General features: G+C 42.9%; 1 long non-coding RNA gene across 1 annotated transcript; it reads right to left on the bottom strand.

Annotated features, from left to right (window-relative positions):
- Positions 1-3,650: 3,650 nt before the first annotated feature.
- On the bottom strand, positions 3,651-6,697 carry LOC123497385 (uncharacterized). The gene is made up of 3 exons (XR_006671087.2): positions 6,435-6,697; positions 4,982-5,380; positions 3,651-4,228 (listed from the first exon to the last, which is right to left on the bottom strand). It is a non-coding gene; the product is annotated as an uncharacterized lncRNA (long non-coding RNA).
- Between the last annotated feature and the right edge of the window lie 1,523 nt (positions 6,698-8,220).

Genomic DNA, 8,220 nt, shown 5'->3' with positions numbered 1-8,220 from the left:
TCTGACTACTATGTACCACTCTTTTCACTAATCTCAGTTGGAAAACACTATTTCTCTCACATGCATATATACACATGCACGGTCCCTACTAGCCCTCTATACGCACATATATGTGCCTACGTGTCTCCCGCACGCACATTATCTTTAGGCCTCTTTCGCACACATTGCCCCCCCCGACACACCTCTCTCTTAGTAGTTGGCAGATATGATTTCATCATATCATTCGGTAGGATATCCCTGGCTGTTAGGCTGGATGGTAATACGAGGCAAAGTTTTACCCTTGTTCGGATCGGACCCTTGCAGTTGAAGAAAGAGCCTACTCCTGGTACTGTATATTTGTGATAGCGGTGTGTACAAAGTACACGTGAATACCAGGCATTGTGCGTGTGTGTATACTATCGACGAACTAGCCCCCAAGCTTGTATAACATACTAAGGGCTAGGGTTACAAATCATATATAGTCGGCTTATCACCAGTGGGGATAGAGTCCTCCGCGACTCTGGTAGCTTCGTGTTGTACACCGAGTCCTCCACATGGGTCTTCGTATAACACGTCTCAGTCCAACCTATATGTGGCGCAGGATGGAACCGACCCATGAGTCTTCATGTTGACCCACCACAACTAGAAATGATGTGCCCACCACACCACACACGCAATCGGCCACTAAGAAAATAAGCATATACAATAGTACAACGGTATCTAGCTCACGATACGTCTCCATATTTTGTTGATGACACTGACGGACTTTGCATTTGATGCGTGCTCCGTATTTTGTTGACGACACTTACGGTCATTGTATTTGAAGCAAAAGCATGATATGGTCACTGGACTTCAAAATAAGCTCATCACGGTCACCACATACATTTTGGCGTGCTAACCAACATGTGGTTGGATGGTTAGAGCACAGTGGTTTCTCGAGCCCACCAAGGTTAAAGTCCTGGTGCTCGCATTTATCTTGTGTTAATTTCAGTATTTTCTGGTGATGTACCTTCAGTGGGAGGAGACGTTCCACTCGACTACGAGGCACCTATGGTGACTTCGTAAAATCTCAAGATCATATATGCTGGCCCACTCTCTCGAAGGTGCTCATAGGGGTAGGGTTCACGTGTGTGCGCTTATAGCGGTGAGTGCTTGGGCGTATATATGAGCCCTTGCGTCTGTACCGTGTTAAACAAATACATATCATGATTATATGGTCACTGGCTCACCCGTACAACTCCGTATTTTGTTGATGACACAATCAATTGACCAGTCAAACGTTCCACGCGGCACAACTAGTGTTGCACCATCGGGGTGCGTAACCGTGGGGCCCACCTGTCAGCCCGTATATGAAAGAAAGAAATGGTAGTTTGAGTCTGTACTGTGTTAATAAAATAGAAGTACATTTTAGGGTGATCATACGGTCACTGGCTCACCATACAGCTCCGTAATTTGTTGATAACACGATCAATTGACCAGTCAGACGGTCCACATTCAGCAGCGCACATTACCATAGGGCCCACCCGTCAGTGCGTATATGAAGGACAGAAATGGTAATAAATTAGTAGTCGGTGGGTATTCGAAGTCGTGAGACCTCTGGTTGGCAGTCACCGGTGGTTGGGGGGGCGTTCATTGGGCGGTGGGGTGGGGATCCCCGGAGAAAAAGCTCGGCGGGGGGGGGGGGGGGGAGGCACTACAAGAAATATGTCAACTTGCAACCCTCACTATTGGTCACTGAAAGGTCATTGATTTTCATTTGCGACCTTTTTTTAACCAAAAATAGATGGTCAAAAGCTGGCGGTCATAAACTGAAATTAACGACCTTCTCTGTGAGAAGGTCGTGGAATTCCACGACCAAAACAAAAGGTCGTTGATTCTATGACCTTCTGTTTTGGTCGCTAGCTCTCTGCCCAGGCCACGTCGGATCCGACGTGGCAATCTGATGTGGCAAAATTGCGACCAAATGAAAAGGTCGTTTATAAGAATCAGCCTGGTCCATTTCACTGCTTTAGATGGGCCGAGCCCAACAATTCAGCCTTTTTATTTTTTCTGTCAATTTTCGGTCGACTTCATGGGCCAAGCCCAACGTTGCAGCCTTTTTTATTGTTGGGCCATGGCCTTTTTGTCTAAACAATTTCATTTTTCTTTTTTATTAAATGGGTCCACTAGTCAAATGGGTCCCAGTGCATGTAATAGTTTAACTCATGTTAACTAGCAGTAACCTTCACAAGACAGCCTCAAACGAACCATCAAGTCAACTCATGTTTACAGCTAACAGCAGCAAGTGTATGTATTTGTTTAACTCATGTTAACTAACAGTAACCTTCACAAGACAGCCTCAAACGAACCATCAAGTCAACTCATCATACAACACATTTACAGCTAACAGTAGCAATACATCATACATCACAGAGAACGGTTCACAGAAACCGACAAACTAAACTAGAGGCACATCATAAGCTCACAAGCATGGCTGCCGCAGCAGTTTGTTTCGCCAGTAAAGACAGCGACTTTCTTCCTCGACCAGACAACATCCCAGCTCACATCCTCTACCTCCTCACAGGAGGCGTGCCACCTCATCTCCTTCAACAGGGGGATCACCACCACGTCCACCAGCAGCCTGCATGAAGCAGAACATGAAAAGAGCAACATCTAATTAACTTGATTGCCTTGCAGATGACACACAAGATGAAGAGCACTTGGACAGAGGCTACTATACTTGTGGTTGTAATTAACCTAGTCTAATCTAATGGGAACAACATCACAATTCACAAGCAAGCACCCATACTCTCAAATTTAGTATACAGTTGCCAACTGAAATAAGTTCAGTTGAAAGCAGAGCAGAGAACAAGAAGGATCAGCAGAGAGCTCACCATGGGTGTCATGTGGCCGACGTGGAAGAGGCAGCATGTCCGTCCAAGCAGGATCAGCAGCACCAACGGACGGGCCACTCATTGTCCTGGATCTTTGCCTTGACATTGTCAATTCTGTCGGAGGACTCGACCTCAAGTGTGATGGTCTTCCCGGTGAGAGTCTTCACAAAGACCTACATCTGAATAGTTGAGAAAACAGGACAGGTCAGGCATATATGAACAAATAAAGAAGGGAACAAGACAAGAACATAAATAATATAAATCTTGCAAGTTGCAACAGATACGCATAGTTGGAAATTGCAAACAAAGCAAAATAAATTGGTAGAGGCGTATACAAATAAATCTACAAAGTCATGAAGCAATGTGAAGTGGAAGATCTAAATCTTAGAATAAAGGTAAACCTGCATCTTTATCTGTATATTAACAAATAATAACAGCAGAGCAGGTGTACATCAAAGACATTGACTGGAAGACAATCTGATTGTTAGTACTATGTACTTCCAGTTCAAATTAAGCAGATTTCTATGATAGGTCGATCTAAATGTAGCACATTAATTGTAAGTCTAACATACAAATGCAGTACTATGTCATTTCATCAGATACAGTTCTGTGGCTGAGGATGTCACTGAAACTAAGCAGTACCCTCAAATGAAATAGTTCAAACTACTTTGTCTATATGCTGCTTAGATCTCATGCATCACTACGAAATACAGTAGTTTCAAAACAAGATTCAGACCAGAATATGTTTACACTGTTCAAGTATACTATATGTTTACACTGTTCAAGTATACTATATGTTTACACTGTTCAAGTATACTATATGCACCAGAATGTAATCAGGTGCATATGTTGCCAGACAGAGATGCCATCTGTATATACCTGGAATCAATCACAAGGTATAGGGAGGGAATTAGTCACATGTATTCTTACTATTACTGCTAGGTTGCTAGCTAGCTGCATGTATCCATCTAGTAAGCAGTCAGAAGTCAGAACACACACCTAAAATAACTTGCATTCCACAAGAACGGCAGATGTACAATGTTTAAATTGTATATATAATTTTACTTTTTCTCGGAAGCATGCTTGGAACCCACATGTTACATATCTATGCATATATCCACATACAACAACAGAACCAATACAGCAACTAAGCCTATAAACTTTTTGCTCCCAGCCAGCATCATGAATTTTCTCAGCTAGTACTAACTACCAAGCTGGTCACTGCCTCAGCCATACTACAGTAAGACATCCTTATATACTACTCCGTACAGTACTGGCTGATATGTAATAAACCAGCAGGGAACTGTGTGTTTTCTCCCAGCCATATCATACACCAAAAGCACAGTGCCCAGCAATGAGGTCGGCATCATTGATTCCTGAAATTTTAAGTATTATTCGGTGAACTTAACTCAAACAATAATATGTCTAAGTACGACCAGACTACAAGTGAACCTTATGATTACAGATACAGAATCTAAACATTGAGTTTAATATTTTAAGTTCGGAACATAAATGTAATCTGATGATGTCCATCACATTCCTATGCTTCCATGATGAATTATACACTTAATGGCTACCAACAAGCATAGGCAATTATGTATGAAAAACTAAAACAATTTCTGCTCAACACGTGCAGTGGGTTTAACTTTTACAATAAAGTAAATTACAAGATATATCATAAGAATTAATATCCCAAGGAGCAGATCATTGTACAGTTTTTCGTCCAACAAAACATGTATGCAGGAGCATGACTAGTGTATTCAACATATATATGTAGCATTCTTTAGCACCTAATTATCAGCAAGAAATCAATGGCCAGATGAGCACCACCACAACAAATCGGCACTAACACTTGGTCATCGACGCGATGCCCAAGCAAGGAACCAGCTCGCACACGCAAGATGATAATTGCATACATACAAATCATGTGCTGGCAGAAAAAAAATCCAAGCAGAAGCTCATCTTCTCTCTCTGTTTGATAACTAACAACCTAAATAAAATAAAATAAAAACATGACTTGTTCATACAGATCCCTCTAAAATTCCTTGGGACAAGTGCATCACATATTCGTCAACTTCGCAGCAGAAGTAGTGAGCAGAGGAAGAGGGGGAGGGAGATGGAGGAGCTACCTGCCACGGTCACAATGGAAGCAGGGGAGCAGACCCCTCCTGCCCCTCCCCCACGAGCAGGACAGGGCTGCCAGCTGGGCACGCCCCTACTCCGCCTCCTCAAGCAGGAGACCCCCTTCCCCTACTGCTGCTTGGCACGTCGCATCACTAGTCACATCCTCATGCAAGAAGTACACAATAAATAGACAAACGGTCAGTGAGGTACATTTTCAGAGCAACAAAAGCTTAAAATTAACAGAAATACACACATCAAATGAAGTCACTAAGATACTTAAGTCCACCACATGGTGTAGAATTCTACGGTGGTATATAATTCGGTCAAACGAATGTAAACCTTGGAAACACCCTAGCCCAAGTAGTCAGATCCACCGTCCCTCAGCTCCAAAGCTTCATAGACACCTACAAAAGAGAGATGATTCAGACAAGATTAGCTTTAGACAATAATTATAACAGGAACATTCTGTCCCTTCACTAGACATGAAGGGAGGCAAAACTTGATTATAAAGGTTGAAAGTAAAATAGTGATTGATGTAATAACAAAATGACCCACCAGTTCATGCACCGATGGGAGTAAATTAGTTTGATGCAGTAATTTTCACTTCTTTTAGTCAGAGGTTTCTTGTAAAATCTATTTCATTTGTGTATCATTGACCTCACAGCATGTTAAATAACTTAACATCATGTTAAGAAAAATAAAGTAAATTATAAATACAAAAATTCTACTGGTTTTTTTGAGTATTTCTCTCAGCGACCAGCAGTATTGCCATGTATACACTGTTTTCTTCGCATGCAAAAAAAATGTTCACTCTTTTCTACAGCACACATCACACTACTTTTGAGAGAAGTAAGATGCTTCCATGCATGTAGCACTCCGTGATAAGTAAACTGCACTCTGTGAGAAGTAAACTGCTACTGTAGTACTATAGGCTGCTAGCCTCTACGTACATGCACTTGTCTAAATAATTCCAGCGTGTACATGTAAATACTCGTTGCTGGGATTCTTCACGGCAGTAGACCACTCTGGTTGCAGGCGAACAACTCGTCAGTGACAAGTCTGGAAGCCCCAGATTGGCAGCGCCTTTCAGCAAGCACAAGCCGAGCATAAGCATAACGAACCAACCGATCTGTGGATACAACTAAAAAATAGATGCCAGAGCAGGCAAGGCGAAAATCGCACGCGCCACAGCATCTGAGCGAACAAAACGCCACCTCGTGCGGAATCCATATGGCATAACCTAAACCCCCAAAAAATATAGCCGAGGGGAATTCAGAAACCCCAGACAGCGCCCCTCGAACCCCTACCAGACCAGATCGGCCGCGCAATCGAAGCCAAGCCGCTGCCACACACGAGCGCGGCACCCGCTAGCCGCTACCGCTACCAGATCGGGCCGAACCGGACCGGCGGCGCACAGATCAAGGAGACGGGGGATGGGGGATGGGGGCGTGTCCGTACCTCGATGGTGGGGTTGCCGCGGGTGTCGAAGATCTGGCGGCCTTCACGGACTGGTTGGTCGCCGCCATGGCCGGAGCGGGAGCCGGAGCTGGTCTCGCGTCGCGTGGCTTGAGGAGGAAGCCGATATTGAATCAGATCAGAGCAGATGGAGCGGAGTGGGTGTGCGGAATCCGGGAGCCGAGGCCATCGAACGTCCACCTCGGCCTTCACGGGAGCCGGAGGAGGTGGGGATCCGGCTCATGGAGGAGAGCGAGTGGAAGGGGACGGCGGTGTTGGGCGGAATTGATGGAGGCAGCAGCGCACGGAGGAGGGCGCGGCTAGGGTTTGTACGAGGGGTGAGAGGGAGCTACGCTGATTCGGGACGGGAATGAGAGGGATGAGGGGTAGAGGGGGTGGGGGAAGAGGGCTGTCGTCGGATCCGGGCCTATCCAACGGTGGTCGATGCATGATCCGCGTGAGGTGCTCGTGGACCAATCAGAATGCAATAAAGGCCTTGATGACGTTATGACCATATAAATAGGTCGTAATTGATTAAAAATAAGTTCTTTTGCAGGACAAAAGCATTTTTCATTTTTGAAGTATAAAAAATCGTTTTGTTGTGACGAACCTACCAACTCTATGTATTAGACCAAATTTTATGTATAATTGACCAAATGATTTTATGTAAAATGTTTTTGATCCACGTTTCGTCAAATTGACGGAAAACCATTTTTCATTTTTCGAGTGCAAAAAATGAGTTTTTTTTAAGGACCTACCATATATTTGTTGCAAAATTGGACCAAATCATTTTTCTAAACAATTAGGCCATATTTAATGCACAATTTACCAAATGGTTGGGTGTCAAAAGTTTTGATCCACCTCTAGTGAAAAAGACAAATTTTCGCCGATAGTAGGAAGCGGGTCAAATTTGAACTGCGGCTGCCTCGTAGTTTGCTATTTATTTTTGCCAAAAATCATTTCTAGGTACAAAAGTATCTATTTAATCAGAGAAACACCAAAAAAATTCCAAGATTCAACCACTAGCTAGGAACGGTCAAGCCCGCCGTTTTGACCGCATGTTGAAACGGGCATAAAAAATTCAAAAAAAATCAAAAAATTGGAAAACCTTCGCATTGTGTCATTATATGTGACCAAGTTACCAGGAAAAATAATAAACTTGTAATACGGCAATTCTTTTAAAAAAGTGTTCTCAGAAATGAGCTATCATGTGTGAAGATTCATGGCTTTCAACCCAAATGATCAATCTTATGGCCACATTCATGCAATAGTTTGTTAAAATGATATAATATTGTGCACAAGGGTGCATCTTGGAATTCCAAACAATGTTCCCTAAGGGAGTTTTCATTTTCTTTGGACGAAAAAATCATTTTCCATTTTTTGAGTGCCCCAAATGAGGTTTTTTGTGAAGGACCTACCAAATAATTGTTGCAAAATTGAGCCAAATCATTTTTATAAAATACTAGGCCATATTTAATGCAGAATTTACCAAATGTTTTGGTGTTAAAAGTTTTGATCCACCTCTGGTGAAAAAGACAAATTTCCGCTGATTCAGTAGGAAGCGGGTCAAATTTGAACTGCGGCTGCCTCATAGTTTGCTATTTATTTATTCCAAAAATCATTTATAGGTACCAAAGTATCTATTTAATCATAGAAACACCAAAAAAATTCCAAGATTCAACCACTAGCTAGGAACGGTCAAGTCCGCCGTTTTGGCCCCATTTTGAAACGGGCATAAAAATTTCAAAAAATATCAAAAAATTGGGAAACCTTCACATTGTGTCATTAT

The sequence above is a fragment of the Aegilops tauschii genome, chromosome 2 (assembly GCF_002575655.3).
Source record: "Aegilops tauschii subsp. strangulata cultivar AL8/78 chromosome 2, Aet v6.0, whole genome shotgun sequence".
Lineage (NCBI taxonomy): Eukaryota > Viridiplantae > Streptophyta > Magnoliopsida > Poales > Poaceae > Aegilops > Aegilops tauschii.
The sequence above is the reverse complement of the archived record's forward strand: the minus strand, read 5'-3'. Positions and strand labels throughout refer to the sequence as shown.